We start from the raw sequence: 20,969 nt of genomic DNA on the forward strand, positions 1-20,969 counted from the left end.
ACTTGCTCACAGAAAACAATATATTGATTTAAATTTTCTAAGTCACTTTGTGAGTAAAAAGGGTCTATGCGAGAAGGCGTCAACCTTCACATTCACACCTGAGAAGACAAAGGCCCGCATAATGAGCTGCATAATGAGCTTCATAATGAGCCATTCAGGCAGGTATGTGACTGAGAGGGAAGTTACAAGAAAGAAATACACTTTTCATATAACTTAAGACATACTTGAATTTACACATGAAACATATATTGGTACAGAAGAAACATTCATGGCAAAACCATGCAAAAACAGACAAACAAAGTGTAAACAGGAAGAGTGCAAGATAAAAATAGTGTGTAAGGTTTGTAGAAGCCCACTCTTACACCCTATGTATAACCTACTCGCTCAAATAGTGCTGAGAAAATGTCCAGGATTGAGAAGGGACACAGATGATCTTATGTGTATACTGCAGTTGAATTTACACATGAAACGTGGTGGTACAGAAGACACAATCAGGGCAAAACTGTGCAAAAAAGAAAAATAGTGTAAACAGGAAGAGTGCAAGATAAAATATGGTGTAAGCTTTGAAGAAGCCCACTCTTACACCCTATGTATAACCTACTCTCTCACATAGTACACAGAATTGATCAGCTATACATCTTTGTGCCACTCTAGGAAACAGTTCCTTTTCAGCTGAACACACAAGTGAACATCACATGCCTGGCATTTCCAAGGAGTGTCCTGCCTCTTACCATGCTTTACTTTGCAAAGCACACAGGTCCGCCGACCAGCAGTGTTATCTGAGGTCTGCTCAGCTCCTGGAACTGGCACTTGGTCAACACAACACTGGTCCGTTTTGGTGGTATTTTCTGTGACACACCACAGAGCTCTGCAATTAGTTTTTCCATAAACTCATTGTGGCTTGTGGTGCCATAAAGCTCTTTGTGTACAATAAAAGCATTGGTGGAAGCAATGTCCAAGAAGTGTAGAAATAGCTTTCTGTACCACTTCATTGTTTTGTGCTGTGTACTGTAGTACTGTAACAGCTGATCAGACAGGTCAACGCACCCCATGTGCTGGTTATAGGCAGTCACAGGTGCAGGACAAGGAAAACTCTTTGTCCTCCATCCATTTTGTGTTTTCACCCTCTGCACAGTGTCTCCTGTATAAGTAGCATGGATGGTGGAACAGACAGACACCTCTCGTGTGTCCATCCATTTCACAAACACAAGATGTTTGTCTCAAATCCAGCTGATGGAGCCCCTCACAGATTTTTTAGTGAGCGAGTTAGCTGCATTCCGAGGGCAATCCTTCCTGTGGTCTCTGTAAGTCCCACATGCACCAAACTTCAAAGCAAACAAGTCTGTTAGGAGCTTGGGACTAGTGTAAAAATTATCCATGTATACATGGTACCCAGAGCCCAAAACTGTACGGTCTAACAGAGATGCCACAGCATCATATGACAGTCCATGGCCTGTGGGAAAGTTGTTCTTTCCTGTGTACACAGCAAAATCTACAGTATATCCATTTGACGAGTCCGCAAGAACAAACAACTTGAAGCCCCACCTGGTTGGCTTGGCTTTCATGTACTGAGTCATTCCTGTGTTTACTTTGCATGCCACCATTCTTTCATCCACTGCCAAATTTTTTCTTGGATGATAGATGGCCTTACATGCATGCTGGATAGTGTCCATGAGGGGTCTGACCCGCCAGTAGTCTCTGATGGACCTCAACTTCACCATGGCCATGTAGAAGAGAAGCCCAATGTAGCAGTACAGCTCACTGATGCTGATGTCTGTCCATTTATATTTACGGTCCTTTGCGCGTGCCCTGGCAGAGTTGACACAGCAGTTTCAGAAAAAAACATTTTGAACAGACTCATGGGAGTGTGTGCATCACATGGTCTTAGCTGTGGTCCAGGTTCCTGTGCGGGCAGGAATCTCAGAGCCTGTGGAGCCATGTCAACATCAGTCTCTGTTTTCCATGACAGAGTGGGCTGCTTATTTGGTTTAGCTCTCTTTGCCACAGGTTCTTTTGCACCGTTATTCTCACATCTGAAATAAAAACATAAGTATGCTGTTTACACAAATAAACTACATTATTAACATTATTGGGATGTTAACCCTTTAGGCGCCAGGTTTTTTTTTGGAAAAATGCTGGATTTTGACATCAAGATTTCAAAAGCTTGTGGCTTGAAAGGGCTTAAAGATAGAGATCTACAGTAAATTAGAAAAATGCTGGGCATGACCTAAAGTTTATGTGGGGTGTAAATATACTCATCTAATTTGCATGTTATGATGTCATCAGGGGGCGGCCCTCTTGAATTTCATAATATTCAGGAAATAGTAGATATTGAATTGATATTTGAACTTATTTGCATGTTTTTTTTTTCTTTTTATCCTCATTCCAAATGATCAGAAAAGAGGAAACCAACAATAAAACAGGAGAAAGTACTAAATTATTACTATATTACTATACTATATAGTAGTAAAATGCATGTGAACAGTAGCCTACTTTTTGATCAGTTCATCAGTAATATTCAGGAAATAATAGATATTGAATGGATGTTTCAACTTATTTGCATGTTGTTGTTTTTTTTTTGTTTTTTTGTTTTTTTATCCTTATTCCAAATGATCAGGAAAAGAGGAAATCAACAGTAAAACAGGAGAAAGTATTAAATTATTACTATATTACTGTGCCATAGTAAAATACATGTGCCTATTTTTTGATCAGTTGACCAGCTATCTGCCCAATCAGGTATCTATGTGACAGTTTATAGTTCTTGAGAGCATGGTACCTCTCATTGCATGGCACAGCGCACAGACCTACCCCTCACTGACTGCACCTGTACTGTCTGCCGGCGGCCCTTTGAGCGTGCGATCAGAAAAAAGACGCAATCTGGCCGATCATCAGCAACGCGATGCCTTTCTTATGGACACTACGACCACGTCCACCCCTGCCACCCCCATCCCCGTTGGGCAAGGCTCGAAATGATCACTTGATGGTGCTTTGTGAACACTCTCGCCTTTTACAGCGGCGCAATTGCGCTGCAAAGATGTACCGGGAGATGCGCGATCATTAGACGGCCGATCGTCATTTCCAAAAGGCAAATATTCCACTTCAGAGTCAGAATCGGCGAATAACATTTGCAACACATCCTCACGGTACAACTTTTTATAGCCATTTGGCGATTTTCTCTATTTACACAATTTACTCAGACGCTAAGAACTGAACTGCTTCCGCATCAATGATACGATAGCTCACTTGCTCTGCTATTTCCTCAAACAATTTTGGTCTAGAATCGAAGTACTACATGTCTGCCATCTAGTGGTAGGGAATACAAATGAGATATTACACCATATTAGGAACTACAGTCATACTTCATTCTATTTAATGAAGTATGACGTCTTGTCACAATTTTGCCATTTTTTAGAAAAAAAGAACACAATTACCACATAGCACACATTTTACCATACAGTAAATAAATCAAATTAACATCTGTAACATCTGTAAAATAGTGAATGCACACCTACTCTATAAGATTCTGAATGGATTTGAAAACTAAATAATATACCTGCGTCCCCTTCCTGTGCGAGATGCAGGTGAAGGCAAGAGTGGTGTATTCAAAGTCCTAAAAATGTGTTGTAAACAACTGTTAGCATTTATTTTTCACAGTACATTAGTATATGCGTACTTGATGAGAAAACAGAATGCCAATAACAAAGAAACTATATTTTAATACTATCAACCACAAATAATATTAACATACCCGCATGAAAAAATACTATAGTAAAATAACTAGGGTAGCAACTAGGGTATATTATACTACAATACGATGCAGTTTTTGGGGGGGGGTAGAAGGGTTCCGGCTGTAGGGGCCGGGCCAAGGGGACCGAGGCCACGGCCCCGAAGACGACCTGCCATGGCCTCCAGAGATCCCTGATCCGCCATGGCGCCCGATCTGTCTGTTCCGCTCTGGAGGTCGCGCCTTCCGGGAGGGGGGAATCATGTCAGTCCTCTGTCGTGTGTTTCCTGCCCTCTTGTTTTTCCTGTTCCTGTCCTTGTTAAGAGTGATTGTGTATGATTTCGTTCAGCTGTGTGTGTAATTATCATGTGTATTTAGTTCCTGTCCGTTTAGTTAGTGTCGTCTGGTCTACTCGTTACTCCCGGTGTTCCTGTGTGTCTGCCCTACCTTGCCTTGTCTTGCCCTGTTTGGGTTTCATTAAAGACTGTTATTTGACTGTATGTGACCTGGCTCACCTCAGTTCATTTCCATATGAACAGCGCACTCAGTGGGAGGCGAGACCACATTAGCTGTAATGAGGCGATACAGGAGAAACCGGACCACTCCTTACTTTCATACGGATTACATAAAAAGAGATTATTTGTTTTCGCCTTAAATTGGTTAATTTAAAAGTAGACATTTCAAGCTTTCTATACATATATTTATCTTGTCTTTGAGGCAAATATTCGCTGAGATTCGGGTTGTTTTATTTATGTATCTGTGAAGAGAGGTGACAGAGACATAGATGGCAGAGAATGCACCCTGTTTATTTTCGTCATTCTACAAAAGCACAGCATTTTGTTGTTATTATGAGTGTATACAAATAAAATTAGACCCTTTACAGATTCGATTGATGTATTGCTCTTATCTGTACGATCAAAACTGAAAGTGTAACTTAAGTTCTTTTCGTCGTTATCAGGAGATTATGCCACAAAACGAGTATCCGCGTTTGTTGACCCCAGAGGGTTAACCAATAAGTCTGAGAAGAAATCTGCTAATTCTTTTAGGAATTCTGTATATGGCCCTGGCGGTCTATACACAGTAGCCAGAGCAAGAGATAGGAGAGATTTCTTTTGTGTATCTGACAGTGTAACATTAAGTAGAAGTATTTCGAATGAGTTAAACCTGTATCCTGTTTTCTGAGTAACATTGAGAATATCACTATATATTGTTGCGACACCACCGCCTCGACCAGTCTGACGGGGCTCATGCTTATAACAGTAGCTTGGTGGAGTAGACTCATTTAGACCAATATAATCATTTGGTTTAAGCCAGGTTTCAGTCAAACAGAATACATCAAAACTATTATCTGTGATCATTTCATTTACAATAACTGCTTTGGGTGTGAGTGATCTAATGTTTAGGAGCCCAAGCTTTAAAAATTGTTTTTGTTCATTTATTTTGCAACAACAATTATATATTTTTCTGGTTTAATTACGATCAGATTTTTTCTAGAGCCTGCATTAAATTTATATTTTGACTTCACTATTCAGGGAACAGACACAGTATGTATAGATTGGACAGCGCAAGTACTTCTATCATTTAAGTGGGTAGAACAAAAGCCATCATAGCAGTTATTTGAGAATTGGCTTACTAGTCATATGGAGCGTAGCATCCTGGAGATGTTGTCCGAAAGGAGTTCCGCTCCAACTCTGGGGTGCAGGCCATCAGCACGGAAAAGCCTTGGACATCGAGAACATGAGCACCAGGACCAGAACATTACCTTCAGCTAACGTAGCACGGACGTGTCCCGGACGATAGAGTCTCCAACGATCACAGCGTCGCGTTCCGTCTCGCGGTTCCGGGTGGAGATCTCGAAGGCCGGAGGCGGCAGAGGGGGAGAGGTCATCGCCCAGGGTCTGGCTCGTGTCTTCCACTGCTGGTGCACCCAGGGTCCATCGTGTCCCGGCGCTGGAGTGAAGGACATCTGGGAAGATCACGGGGCCTGTGCAGAGAAACACATGGAGTAGAGGTGGTGGGAGTGCAGTGTTAATTTTGGCAGGCATTTTTGATTTAGTCTTAGTCTTAGTCACATTTTAGTCATTTGAGTCTTTCATAGTTTTAGTCTAGTTTTAGTCGACGAAAAGTCAATTGCATTTTTGTCAACTTTTAGTCAAACTGCAGTTACCAGCATTTATTTTGGTAACTATTTTATATGTAGTATTCAAACAAAAATAGTCATCAGTTCTTCTCTCTTTAGACCAAATCAATTAAGCTTATGAGAAATTTGAATCAAGGATTGAATTTGGAAAAACTGGAATCCATTTAAATTTTTTGGTAGAGATACAAATTAAACTCATTTTTCAGATACAGTAGGTTTACTTAACAAGTATACATTTATTTAACGTCTTTTGTTGGTTAAAATTGATGACACAGATCGATATTAAATTAGGAATGCTGTCCCTTTAAGACTGAAGGCATGCATGCACATGAACACATTCAGTTTTAACCCAGCTGTTTACGTTCACTTAAGCCATAACCGACTGTATTTGCGTGAGATACTCAACTACACAATAGACATTTGGACTGCTGTGTGTGTATTTGAGCACTGAGCACTGAGAACCAGCGTTGCCAATTTGGGGATTTTGTCACCAAATTTAGCTACTTTCTCATTGTTGCTGTGACTTTTATTGATGTTTTGTGACAAGGAGCTATTTTAGCTATATTTAAATAAAAATAACTATTTTTTTTTTTTTGGACATTTTAAATTTTTTACTGCCGTAGTCCCGTGACCTCTCACGTTTGCTCTCAATCATGCCAATGAGTCTGCGCAGTGAACACACATCAATCAGTACGCCACACCTGCCATGACGCACACCACCATTTCATTATAAGCATCAAGGTGGCGGAGAAAAAATATGAGCAGCACTTTAGAAATTGCTGGTTGCAAGAACCTGCATTTAAAGACTGGCTTCAGCCTATTATTGGAAATTCATCAAAAGCTTTTTGCAAATACTGCAAAGTCATACAAAATGCTAAGAAGTCAGATCTCATTAAACATTCACTGACCTCCAAGCAAATGGCGTGTGCAAAGCCTTTTTCTGATCAAAGGCAGGTGCGTATGGACTCATTTTCATTACCTAGAAATCTCTCTGTTGCGGAAACGGAATGTTCTTTAGCACTTTACGTTGCTGAACATGGATCAATCAGCAGTGTTGACCACTTATCAGATTTATGCAAAGCACGTTTTAAAGATGCTGCCACCATCAAATTACACAGGACCAAATGCACTGCCATAATAAAAAATGTGATTGCTCCCCACTTTGTCAGTGAACTTGTCGCAGACATTGGCGACAGACCCTTCAGTCTTTTAATAGACGAATCAAATGACATTTCTGTATCAAAAATTCTGGGCATTGTGATCCGCTACTTCAGTCTGTCTCAAAACTGCGTTTTCAGCCGTTACTTGGCAGCAGTGGAGCTAGAAAACTTCACAGCAGATGGAATCGTTAACTCGTCTTCTCTGGGCCTAGATATAAAGAAGATGTCAGGACTAGGAACTGATAATGCATCAGTAATGACCGGAATAAATAATGGCGTGTATGCAAAATTGAAGCAAGAAATTCCTCAACTGGTGTTGGAGCGTTGCGTTTGTCATAGTTTAGTTCTAGCTGTTTCTCGCGCTTACGAGAAGACATTGCCGAAGTTTCTGGATTTCTTAGTCAGAGAGACATGTAATTGGTTTGCTCACAGTGCTTCAAGGCAAATTACATACAAAGCTGTGAATGCTGCAAGTAATGACGGTGAAGAGCCACTCAAAATTGTAAAGGCGTGTGCAACAAGATGGATATCCATGGAACCTGCTGTGCGGAGAATACTAGACTCTCTTTGGAGTAGTACGGTAAACGGAACGCTGTTTTATGGCAGAGCAGCTCTACCGTCTCTACTGTGACCCCCAGAGCAGGCCATTTATACTATACGTCAGCAATATGCTATCAGAAGTACAAGCAGTGAACAAAACTTTTCAGGCTAAAACAGCTGACCCGACTCTGCTGAACGATGGACTTGAACGTCTTGTTAGCTTTTAACTTTTTAACAGAGGACATTACACCATACCTGGATTTTCAACCACGACTTGGATACGAGGTAGAAAGAGCCATGAGAGAAGAGACAGTGCCAGAAGCAGCAGAAACTGCAATCAGAGAGCGCTGCAGAAAATTTACCGTTCTCCTTCTTGAAGAAATAAAACACCGCTTACCGGAGAATTTTGCGATATTAAAGAAAGTCAACACACTATCAGCTCGTCATGCTCTGACTCCCTCAAAACCTTCAATTGTTGAGCTGGCTGAAGCATTTGTGACCTCTGCAGAAGAAATTGGGACAATTGACAGACAATGGCAAAACTTTCCCTATGTACACTGGCAAAATGTGGACAATACAGAGAAACTGTGGACTGAAGTGCACTTGTACAGAGACGCAGCAGGTGACAATCCATTTAAAGAGCTGTGTAACCTAGCTCTGACAATGCTGGCACTCCCACACAGTAATGCAGACGTGGAGAGAGTCTTCAGTCAGTTAAACATTGTAAAAAACAAACTCCGGAATCGTCTGTCTCTCGGAACTGTGAACTCCATCCTTCACATAAGATACGGACTTTTGGCTTGCGGCAAATCTTGTTGGGATTACAGACTTCCACGTGATGTAATTCAGAAGGTTGGGACAATGGCATCATATGAGGAGGAGAAGGATGATCCCAATGAAGATGTTCTTTGCCTGTTTTAAGATGAGGTTAGCACACATTTACTTTATACTATATATAGATGTGCTATTTTTATTTATTTATTTTTTTATATACACAAATCAAAGAATTTTAAGAAAAAAGAATCATGGTTTCCACACACAAAAGGGAAAATATATATATATATATATATAAGCAGCACAACTATTTTCAACAGGTTAACATTTCTATCTCCCTGTTTCTCTTTCTTTCTTTGGGCTCTGTGTGTTTTCTCAGTGGGATGGTTGTGAAGGTTCAGGATAAGTTTCGTCACCCAGACTGTTTCGTGTGTACAGAATGTGAGGAAAACCTAAGGCAGAAAGGATACTACTTCATAGATGATTAGCAGTACTGTGAAATGTGTGCTCGCATGCTGTATTTTGCACTTACTTTGTAGTAATAGAGTGTTGACTGAAATAAGTTTGTATGAATAAAGTTTTTGTTTTTGGAGAATCATAATATCTCTTTATCTGTTGTATTTGAGCAGGACAGGGATGCACTTTGGTGACACATGAAACAAAACCCCAACATTGCGTGTCTTTTGTGTCTTTACATCATTTCCATCATGTTCGATGTGCTTGCAGATCACAAGCATTTCCTAATTTCACTTCAATTTTTGTTATATGTTTTTATATTGTCATCATTTGTAAAGTATATACAGTACAGGTGCTGGTCATATAATTAGAATATCATCAAAAAGTTGATTTATTTCACTAATTCCATTCAAAAAGTGAAACTTGTATATTATATTCATTCATTACACACAGACTGATATATTTCAAATGTTTATTTCTTTTAATTTTGATGATTAGAGCTTACAGCTCATGAAAGTCAAAAATCAGTATCTCAAAATATTAGAATATTTACATTTGAGTTTGAATAAATGACCATCCATACAGTATAAATTCTGGGTATCTCTTGTTCTTTGAAACCACAATAATGGGACGACTGCTGACTTGGCAATGATCCAGAAGATGAACATTGACACCCTCCACAAAGAGGGTAAGTCACAGAAGGTCATTACTGAAAGGTGTGGCTGTTTACAGAGTGCTGTATCAAAGCATATTAAATGCAAAGTTGACTGGAAGGAAGAATTTGGGTAGGAAAAGGTGCACAAGCAACAGGGATGACCGCAAGCTTGAGAATACAGTCAAGCAAAGCCGATTCAAACACTTGGGAGAGCTTCACAAGGAGAGAACTGAAGCTGGAGTCAGTGCATCAAGAGTCACCACGCTCAGGCGTCTTCAGGAAAAGGGCTACCAAGCCACTTCTGAACCAGAGACAACGTCAGAAGCATCTTAACTGGGCTGTGGAGAAAAGAACTGGACTGTTGCTCAGTGGTCCAAAGTCCTCTTTTCAGATGAAAGTAAATTTTGCATTTCATTTGGAAATCAAGGTCCCAGAGTCTGGAGGAAGAGTGGAGAGGCACAGAATCCATGTTGCTTGAAGTCCAGTGTGAAGTTTCCACAGTCAGTGATGATTTGGGCTGCCATGTCATCTGCTGGTGTTGGTCCACTGTGTTTTCTGATGTCCACAGTCAACGCAGCCGTCTACCAGGACATTTTAGAGCACTTCATGCTTCCTTCTGCTGACAAGCTTTATGGAGATGCTGATTTCATTTTCCAGCAGGACTTGGCACCTGCCCACACTGCCAAAGGTACCAAAAGCTGGTTCAATGACCATAGTGTTACTGTGCTTGATTGACCAGCAAACTCGTCTGACCTGAACCCCATAGAGAATCTCAAGAGGAAGATGAGAGACACCAGACCCAACATGGCAGATGAGCTGAAGGCCACTATCTGAGCAACCTGGGCTCTCATAACACCTGAGCAGTGCCACAGACTGATCGACTCCATGCCACGCCGCATTGCTGCAGTAATTCAGGCAAAAGGAGCCCCAACTAAGTATTGAGTGCTGTACATGCTCATACTTTTCATTTTCATACTTTTCAGTTGGCCAAGATTTCTAAAAATCCTTTCTTTGTATTGGTCTTAAGTAATATTCTAATATTTTGAGATACTGATATTTGACTTTCATGAGCTGTAAGCTCTAATCATCAAAATTAAAAGAAATAAACATTTGAAATATATCAGTCTGTGTGTAATGAATTAATATAATATACAAGTTTCACTTTTTGAATGGAATTAGTGAAATAAATCAACTTTTTGATGATATTCTAATTATATGACCAGCACCTGTATATTTTATATACAGTGAGGAAAATAAGTATTTGAACACCCTGCTATTTTGCAAGTTCTCCCACTTAGAAATCATGGAGGGGTCTGAAATTGTCATCGTAGGTGCATGTCCACTGTGAGAGACATAATCTAAAAAAAATCCAGAAATCACAATGTATGATTTTTAACTATTTATTTGTATGATACAGCTGCAAATAAGTATTTGAACACCTGTCTATCAGCTAGAATTCTGACCCTCAAAGACCTGTTAGTCTGCCTTTAAAATGTCCACCTCCACTCCATTTATTATCCTAAATTAGATGCACCTGTTTGAGGTCGTTAGCTGCATAAAGACACCTGTCCACCCCATACAATCAGTAAGAATCCAACTACTAACATGGCCAAGACCAAAGAGCTGTCCAAAGACACTAGAGACAAAATTGTACACCTCCACAAGGCTGGAAAGGGCTACGGGAAATTGCCAAGCAGCTTGGTGAAAAAGGTCCACTGTTGGAGCAATCATTAGAAAATGGAAGAAGCTAAACATGACTGTCAATCTCCCTCGGACTGGGGCTCCATGCAAGATCTCACCTCGTGGGGTCTCAATGATCCTAAGAAAGGTGAGAAATCAGCCCAGAACTACACGGGAGGAGCTGGTCAATGACCTGAAAAGAGCTGGGACCACCGTTTCCAAGGTTACTGTTGGTAATACACTAAGGCGTCATGGTTTGAAATCATGCATGGCACGGAAGGTTCCCCTGCTTAAACCAGCACATGTCCAGCCCGACTTAAGTTTGCCAATGACCATTTGGATGATCCAGAGGAGTCATGGGAGAAAGTCATGTGGTCAGATGAGACCAAAATAGAACTTTTGGTCATAATTCCACTAAACGTGTTTGGAGGAAGAAGAATGATGAGTACCATCCCAAGAACACCATCCCTACTGTGAAGCATGGGGTGGTAGCATCATGCTTTGGGGTGTTTTTCTGCACATGGGACAGGCGACTGCACTGTATTAAGGAGAGGATGACCGGGGCCATGTATTGCCAGATTTTGGGGAACAACCTCCTTCCCTCAGTTAGAGCATTGAAGATGGGTCGAGGCTGGGTCTTCCAACATGACAATGACCCGAAGCACACAGCCAGGATAACCAAGGAGTGGCTCTGTAAGAAGCATATCAAGGTTCTGGCGTGGCCTAGCCAGTCTCAGACCTAAACCCAATAGAGAATCTTTGGAGGAGCTCAAACTCCGTGTTTCTCAGCGACAGGCCAGAAACCTGACTGATCTAGAGAAGATCTGTCTGGAGGAGTGGGCCAAAATCCCTCCTGCAGTGTGTGCAAACCTGGTGAAAAACTACAGGAAGCGTTTGACCTCTGTAATTGCAAACAAAGGCTACTGTACCAAATATTAACATTGATTTTCTCAGGTGTTCAAATACTTATTTGCAGCTGTATCATACAAATAAATAGTTAAAAATCATACATTGTGATTTCTGGATTTTTTTAGATTATGTCTCTCACAGTGGACATGCACCTACGATGACAATTTCAGACCCTCCATGATTTCTAAGTGGGAGAACTTGCAAAATAGCAGGGTGTTCAAATACTTATTTTCCTCACTGTATATATATATATATATATATATATATATATAAATAAATTATTTTACCAAATTTACCTGTATTTACTTTCTTTTCATATTTGGCGACTTTTTATGAAAAATGGAGACTTTTGAGGGTAGTTCTAGAGATTTTCTGAGGGAGGGGTTTGGCAACACTGCTGAGAACTGATCGTGCGCTATGAAGAAGTGGAGCGTGCGCGAGAGAGAGCCGGAATGTTTCCAGCACGGCTTTCCGCTCTCTCAGCTGGGCCTGCTTTTTCAGCAGCTCACGGATCTGCTTCTCCACGGCCTCCAGCTGCATTTGGTGTACTGTCCTCACCTCCACTCAAAGGTAGACACAAATCCGCCATTAAAGCAAGTAACAGGGAAACAATGGTAATATGTGTGAATAGAGTATTAGCAGTGTAAGTGAGATTAGAGGCAGCTGCTCTAGCGATGCTAACGGACTATAAGCTAATAGCGGACTCGGGAAATCAAAATAAATCTAGTGATAACAAGGCGCTCTGATTGTTTTTGTTGTAGAATGCAATAGGGGATATATTCACACATTATGGAAACAAAAATGATGCTGTATAAAATTTATATTAAGATAGAAAATAGACGATAAGGAATTAACTTGACGGAGCTCAAACTCAAAACATGCGGCAGCCAAGTGACAAATTGTCCAAAATGTGCAAATTAGACACATGGGTATCTTCAACCCTGCTCCTGGGGACCCACTTCCCTGCAAAGTTTATTTCCAACCTGCTTCAGCAGACCTGCCTGTGTATTTCCAAGCAGTCTTGAGGAGCTTTACAGAGAGATTAGCTGCTTCAGGTGTGTTTAATTAGGGTCAGAGCTAAACCCAGGAACAGGGTTGAAGACCTCTGGTCTAAAGCAAAAAAAAAAGAAATGTTTTTGCAAATCTTTTAGACCTGCTTGTATTTAGGCTTTCCTAATCCATTTAATATATATATATATATATATATTAGTGCTGTCAATCAATTTAAAAAAATTAACTAATTAATCACACATTTTTTTCTGAAATTAATCGCGATTAATCCCACTCAACATTAAAGTTTTTAAATATACTTTTATATTGCAATAATTTCACATTCAATCTTCAAATTAATGTACAAACAACATATTTTTAATATTTGTTTTTTATGAGTGAAGGCCAGTATCACTGATACCAATGTAAGGGTTAATAGATAATTATGTAAACATAATTCAATTTAGCTCAAAGGGAATCATTTATGATGTTATAGGGAATTTGAACAGAATCACTGTTTTGCGGCTGATCACTGAGTCGGCAGCGATTCACTGAACGAGCCGTATAACATTAATTCTGCACTGGATATTAAAATCCAAAATATAGTGAACACACTATTAATAAGCACAGTAACAAGATCGGCAGATTAAGACATTAACTTGTAAGCACAAAACACAAGATACTTCTCTTTTCAATAGAAATAAGACTTTATTTATATAAACCTAAGACATAAACTAATCTAACACATGAACACACGCAGTCACACGTTGCAGAGAGAGAGAAAGTGAGGAAAGGATGAGTTTAAGAGAATGAAAATGTGAAATCCCAATTATAGCAATATGTGCAATTGCATAGACCTGAACAACCATCAATCACTTAAATATAGCTGCAAGCAGCGATAGCGGGCCCAAGCCGTCAGTGCAACCGCCACGCCGGTGGCATCAGGAAAACTGTGCCCAGCGGGCACATGCATTACAGTAACCTTCTGGCAGTCTGGTTTTGATGGATACAGCAATGAAAGGGTTAATCAAAACTATCAAGACATTGAGACACACACACACATACACACAACAATATATAAAATTTTGGTAACACTTTCAATAAGGTTTCAGTTATTAAAATGAACTATATTAATTAATATGAACAATAATTATATAGATTTTATTAATGTTAGTCTCTCTCTATCCTCTATCTCTCACACACATATAAAGAACAATATGTAAATCTTTTGTAACACTTTTCAACAAGTTTTTAGTTTTTAACATTATATAAGTTAACACGAAGTTAACATGAACAATAGTTTTATAGCATTTGTGACCCTGGACAACAAAACCAGTCTTAAGTGTCAATTCTTCAAAATTGAGATTCATACATCATCTGAGAGCTGAATAAGCTTTCCATTGATGTATGGTTTGTTGGACAATATTTGGCTGAGATACAACTATTTGAAAATCTGGAATCTGAGGGTGCAAAAAAATTAAAATATTGAAAAAAATCGCCTTTAAAGTTGTTCAAATGAAGTTCTTAGCTATGCATATTACTAATCAAACATGAAGTTTTGATACATTTAATGTAAGAAATGTACAAAATATTTTCATGGAACATGATCTTTACTTAATATCCTAATGATTTTTGGCATAAAAGAAAAATGTATAATTTTGACCCATACAATGTAGTTTTGGCTATTGCTACAAATATACCCCTGCGACTTTAGATTGGTTTTGTGGTCCAGGGTCCCATTTATGAATCTTGGTTAATGATATGTTAACATAAAATTAATATTTTTAATGTTAGTATTAACTAAAATTAAATAAGATTAATAAATGATTTTAACATATATTGTTCCTTTTAGTTCATGTTAATTAATATAATAACTTATGTTAACCAAAGAGACCTTAATGTAAATTGTTTCCAATACTTTTCATATTATATAACTATTTAAAAAGTATATGATAATATATATATATTTATATTTATTTGTATATATATGTAAAGAATACTGACGGTACAGAACATTTCAGCTGATTCTATGCATTATTTTTCATTCTGATAGACAGACAGGCAGCTCATGAAAAATAAGGTCATGCCTCCATCTGGTGGTCATCCGTGGTATTACACTCTTCACCTTTATGTTAACCAAAGAGACATTAATGTAAACTGTTACCAATACTTTTTATATTCTATAACTATTTAAAAAAGTATCTAATAATATATATATATATATGTGTGTGTGTGTAAAAGAATATTGACAGTACAGAACGTTTCAGCTGATTCTATGCATTATTTTTCATTCTGATAGAAAGACAGGCAGAACTGCCAGCTCAGACAACTCATGAAAAATAAGGTCATGCCTCCATCTTTTGGTCATCCTTGATATTACACTCTTCACCTTTAAACCAATTTCAGTTATAGTTTTAATTGTTTTGTGGCCCCTGAGCATGATACATTTTTTAAACTAAGCGTGTTTCCTCAGAATGACTTGTTATATTTATGTAAAAAAGTTTTGAAGTGTTTGGAAACTGCACTTTAAAGATATAAGTAAATTACTGCTATTTTTTTTACTGTTACTTTAATAAATCACCATTGCCACACCGTTCGAGATATCCTAAATCCGTCCGCAATTTAAAATCTTCAGTATATTGGCATCATGTTGACAAAGTTTGGTGTGAACTACTTGTTTCTGCTTGGAGGAGTATGAATTTATTTACGGCTTGTTTTCTCAAAAAACAAACATTAAAATAAAAATAGCCGACTTCCTGTAGGTCGTAGCTAATGACTGTAAATTAGAAAGTTGTCCGGCTTAATAAGAACAATTTATGTACCGAGTTTGGTTTCTGTAGCTAAAACCAACACCCCCACTTTTGACAAAAGGTGGCGCTATATAGTGCCTCTTCCACGCCCATTTATGAGCTTTTTCCGGTGTCTAACTATCATTAATACGGATGTGTGTATTGAGTTTCATGGAATTCTAAGCATGTTATCTGCGTCAAAATAACCCCCAAAAAAAATTCAACTTTGACATATGACCACGGCAACAATATTTTAGATATCAATATTCCCTTCACAGTTTTACATCGGCCGTGTTTTGTCATTATTCTGATGAAGTTTGAAGCAAATCGGGTAAAAATAAGATGCTGAATTCAAAGCATTTTGAAATTGACATATTTCCTGCTGCCAGTTGGTGGCGCTATAACTTTTACTCATAATAGTCACATCTATTCGATCGGCATCATACAACGAACAAACCCCTGAAGTTTAATCAAAATCAGACAATGTATGTGGATGTTATTAGACATATCGTTTCTCTAATTTTTCGCCATGGTTTTGGAGTCAGTTGCTGGTTGAAGTTTGAAGCGGGTGCAGTCGGAGCTGGACTTTGCGGCAAACTTAACTTTTGAACACGAGACTCAATGGAAAGAAAAGAAACTAAAGTAAAAGAATAAAATGAGTAACGAGACTAGGTGGTTTTCTTCTCATCGTGGTGTTAGGTAGCAACTGGCCTGTAGGCCAGAGCACGCTCAAAGAGCGCTAAAACAGCGTCAAAACGCGGTGGCGAGAAGAAGAAGAGAGAAGGGGAGATTTGATGGTGTCCTGAGTTTTTTAAACTCGGCTTTTGGACACATCCCAATGTTGTCTTGATCAAGTAGATAGACTATTATCTTAGCTAGGGGTGTTTCTTCCATCATAAATCAGGATGTTATCAGTCACATGGTCTGAATTTTACACACTCTTGAAAAGTATACTTTTGGATGTGATTTCTATAACCAGAATATGATACATTTGACAAAGAATCAATTGGAAGAAACATTTCAAGCTAGAATTGTCAAACTCATACATACCAAACAAGGATATTAACCCTTAAGCTATTCCCTAGTTATTAAAAAGACATACATAATATGTGATTAAAACATGATCGTCAATTGTGTGGGTTACATACATAATATGAAGTTCATTAGTTGCTCATAAGTCCTTTTAAGATGATTTTTGGTGCATATGGAAAAGACTCTGTGAAGTTCTGTGTAGGACATAGAGACATGTTCGGTGAACAAAGGAATTTCAGTCTGGTCTGTCTCTTGGGTGGGGGGACCAGCCCAAGAAAGTCTGTAGCTTGTGATTTCTATCGTGGGACACATGTGATGGCCATCTCTTTGACCATAAGTCTTGATTACTTGCCCCAAATTTGACGATCTCCTTCCTGTGTTGGACTTATCAATAACTATTCTTTTGTCTTAATGTTGCAAGTTGTTCTGTGAAGGAGGCTTGTTGGTTAGGCTTGCTCCAGGCTCATGGCGCCAGAGTACCATGGACAGATTTATGACGTCCTGTTGGGCTTCTCTGGAATTTCGGCTCCTCATGTTTCGATGCTCTGATCGAATTTTAGTTTGTCTGACTCGTTCTGACCCTACACGAATTAATACTGATTTCCCTAAAAAAATTTACCTTAATATTTAACCATTGACTATAGCCATTAAACATTACATTATAATTAAGAGCTATCAATTTTAACATTTATTAAACTTTAAAAATAACTTAAAAATAACTTCTAATTTAAGTGAACTTAAAACAATCTTCACCTAAATCCATTATAATAAATGTTGTTGTTAATATTAATATGCTAAACGTATTAATAGATAAATGCCCCCCACACCCCATTATGCAATAACCTTATAATTATTTGCTACCACCTCCATCTTAGTACATCCCTGCATCTCATTCTGTTCTATTCCATTCTATCATCTATAGCACAACTGTACATACAATCATTTATGTTTCAAATTAATTTTCTTTCATTTTTTTTATTTATATTTACATATGTGTATTTTTTATTCTCATCTTATTTTTATTGTCTGTGTGTCGTTGTTGTCTCTGTGAACTGGAAGCTTATGACACTAAAACAAATTCCTTGTATGCGCAAGCATACTTGGCAATAAAAGCTCTTTCTGATTCTTATTAGCGATATGCTATTTACTCTAAGTGCAAAGAGCAATAGATTCTATTTACACTATGAAAAATAGTAGTGTTTACTGCTATTTATACTATTTATAGCAAATTCAGTATTGTAGTACATTGTAAAACAGCATGCAATAATAACATATTGAGTGTAAATTATCATTTTTATTAAAATTATTAAATTGATTCCACCTTATTGGGACAATAAAGTCCTTCCCACATCTACCTGTTATTTTAAATTTTATTGAAAATAAATGCCTTTCCGATGTAATATGAGATTTGAAAAGGGAGAAAAACGAGTTCAGCAAGAGGAGGATTCAAGCTTGGGTCATCAAAACGACTGTACTGCATGCTTTACCATCTACACCACTGGAGCTGTTGTTTGACGGCCGTCTTTTGTAATGTTGTCTAGCCCAATCACACATTGGTGGGCAGAGTTAGTGTAAATAGCCTCTGCCAACAAGACAGGTTATTTGCACTGTGTAAATAGAAACATCATTAGTTTTTAAAGGGGTCACCAGATGCCCATTTTCCACAAGGTGATATGATTCTTTAGGGTCTTAATTAAAAGTCTATAACATACTTTGGTTAAAATTTCTCAATGGTAGTGTAAAGCAACACCTGTCAAAAACAGCTCTGTTCAAAGCAAGCCGTTTCAGTGCATGTTCCTTTAAATTCTAATGAGCTATGCTCACCTCATCTGTGGGGTGATGAGCCATTCTCTGAGAGACGGTAAACTTTAGCCACATTCATGGTGAAACTTGCTAACTAGCACATTATTAGGAAAGGTGATTTGCAAAGATTCATAAAAAACTTATACTCGCTCCTTCTGTAGGTGAAGCTGGATCACGAATGATTCGCGTGAAGATAGACGCATTTAGGTAGGTCGGGGGGTGCATTTCCTTTAAAAACAAAAGGTAATTCTCTGTGTCTTCAGTGGGTCAGATGTCGGGAGTAGATGGTGATTGCCATGTTCATTATTACATCCAACAACAGAACACCTCAATCGCTTAGGAGCCATTCTTGTCTACATCTGCTACAGCGTCGAAACAATGGAGGACTGATGACAGCTCACTCAGGGTGGGTCTGTGCTTAAACCAAAGACTGACGCCACTGTCAATCAACAATCGTGGGAGGGGCCTGTGCAGAACTACGTCATTCTGCCAAGAATCTGTGAACAACTTGAAATGAAAAAGGGGTTTGGATTTATCGGGATTAAAAAAAAAAAAACACTGGGTGGATTTTTATCATTATAGGGTGTTTGTGTACACACACTGCCAAGACACATTTTAGATCAAACAACATGTAAAAGTGAATTTTGCATCCGATGACCCCTTTAAATTTAAAATATGCCCCTAAACCTTCAAACATGACCATGAAGCGACAAGTACTTTTGTAGTACTTGGAATTACATAGAATTGTTTAAAAATAAATACCTAAATTCTTTGAATTATATATTTGAATTATAACTTTCCTGTAGCTCAAATAGTAGAGCATGGCGCTAGCAACGCCAAGATCATGGGTTCGATTCCGAGGGAAAGCAAGAGCTGATAAAATGTAAAAAACTGTAACTTGAATGCAATGTAAGTCGCTTTGGATAAAAGCGTCTGCTAAATGTAAATGTAAATATTCTTTTTTTATCAGGTTTAAATGTTGAAATATATTTTATTACAAATATATAACATTTGTGACTATAAAGTTTATTTTCAGTGTGAGATTAATGCATATACTGGGGACAGGAAAATGGAGGTTTCTGTAGAATGAGGAAGGAAATGACACAATGAGAAAAATTTAAAATGGCACATTTCTACTTAACTGGAGTGTAGATGTTTCTTCAACCTTCACTGCATTTAGAAAAGTAAATTAACACTTTTACTTCAGGAAATGTCCAAAGATGGATTTGTTTCTTTCGTGACTGATACTGCAGAAAAATAAAACAGTTGCAAATACAATTTGCTCAGGTGACTGCGTGATTAATGTCTGATTAACAAATTAATGTCTCATGTGTCTGTAGGTTGTCTGGCTGTATGGTGACAGCAGAAGGCTGTTATTATTTGTCTTCAGCTCTGAGTTTAAACCTCTCACACCTGAGAGAGCTGGATCTGAGCTACAATCACCCAGGAGATTCAGGAGTCAAGCTGCTCTCTGAAAAACGCACACTGGACAACCTCAAGTATGTCACACTCCTCTCTCTCTCTGTGTGTGCGTGTGTGTGTGTGTGTTGATTGTATCAGATTTGTAGAATGTCAAACTTTGTGTCTTTTATAGTGTGGATCATGGAGGACAGTCCAGGATTACAGCAGGAATACACAAATGTACGTTTATACAGACACAAATTTGTATATGGCTGACAGGAATTCATCCTAGGTGTAATTGTCTTTATGCTGAGCTAAAAAAATTTGCTATCCAAAATACTACACATAACCCTCACAGAAAATGTTTGCTATTTTTTATTTTATTTTAATAAAATCTTACCAGGTTATAAAAGCAGACTCGTACCTTTTCCTCTTTTTTTTCGGAGTTTTTCAGCATCCCTCCTCCTCACCCTCTCATCCTTTACTTAAATCGTCTATGTAGCAGTCCGGAGGGCAAATTGGAGCTAGAATAGAATATCTTCTCCGAGCCCCTCTATAGTGGACAGCTAGCCAAAACTGTTTACCAGGTATGCTAAGATCATATGGCCACACAAACTCATGAAACCTGGTTTAATATGTTTTTTTAAGTCACTTGAATTAGAGGGACACATGAGGTGAAGTACTGGGGGATACAATTTTTAACCATGTTTAATTTCTAATGCCAATTTAATTAAACACAACTGTGTTCTTCTAAACCAGTGTTTCTCGATTCCAGTCCTTGTATACCACCGCTCTGCTTATTTTGCATGTCTCTCTTATTTAACACTCCTGATCCAGATAACCAGCACGTTAAAAGAAAGCTCCATGCATGAACTGTGTTCCAATTGACATGGTCCCTACACAGTGTTCCCTGCTC

The 20,969-nt window shown here is 38.5% G+C and overlaps 1 pseudogene; it reads left to right on the forward strand.

Annotated features, from left to right (window-relative positions):
* LOC131538359 (NACHT, LRR and PYD domains-containing protein 3-like) overlaps positions 1–20,969 on the forward strand; it is a 39,872-nt pseudogene that overhangs the window by 17,642 nt on the left and 1,261 nt on the right.

Source organism: Onychostoma macrolepis, chromosome 04 (genome assembly GCF_012432095.1).
Source record: "Onychostoma macrolepis isolate SWU-2019 chromosome 04, ASM1243209v1, whole genome shotgun sequence".
In the NCBI taxonomy this organism is placed as follows: Eukaryota; Metazoa; Chordata; class Actinopteri; order Cypriniformes; family Cyprinidae; genus Onychostoma; species Onychostoma macrolepis.